Source organism: Psammomys obesus, unplaced genomic scaffold (genome assembly GCF_907164565.1).
Source record: "Psammomys obesus unplaced genomic scaffold, mPsaObe1.curated_primary_1811, whole genome shotgun sequence".
NCBI classification, from domain to species: domain Eukaryota; kingdom Metazoa; phylum Chordata; class Mammalia; order Rodentia; family Muridae; genus Psammomys; species Psammomys obesus.
In genome coordinates, this window is record NW_026585894.1 from 8,620,022 (window position 1) to 8,620,553 (window position 532).

A 532-nucleotide genomic window follows, 5' to 3' on the forward strand; every position below is an offset into this window, starting at 1 on the left:
TATGATAGTGCATAAGTAAGTCTAATAAGAAAAAGGGAAGCAGGCCCAAAATATTTATTGACTAAAGCCATTGTTTACTGTGTGCCCACTAAACTGTGACTACCTTGCTAATATGTATTCATAGAATGGATACTGAGGGAGCTGAGAGAGATGAGGGGAATATTTGAATTCTCTATAGTTACATTGAAATCTTTGCATATAAATGACCACAAACATTTCACATATCAATATAGACAATGTAATTTCATGCCATAAAAGGACCTATCATTAAGCTCCATTTGAATGTGGGTGCTTTACAGAGCCATCATAGATGAAAAAATTCATGTAGCTATTACCCACTTCTTACATAAAATTCCATTCACTCTGCCCATCAGTTGGCCATCAGGCTCAGCATCTGTTTTGATAGACTGTAGGGCAGAGGCTTTCAGAGGCCCTCTGTGGCAGGTTCCTAGGTTGTTTCCTGTTTTCTTCTTCTTCTGATGTCCATCCTCTTTGCCTTTCAGGATGGGGATTGAGCGTTTTAGTTAGGGTC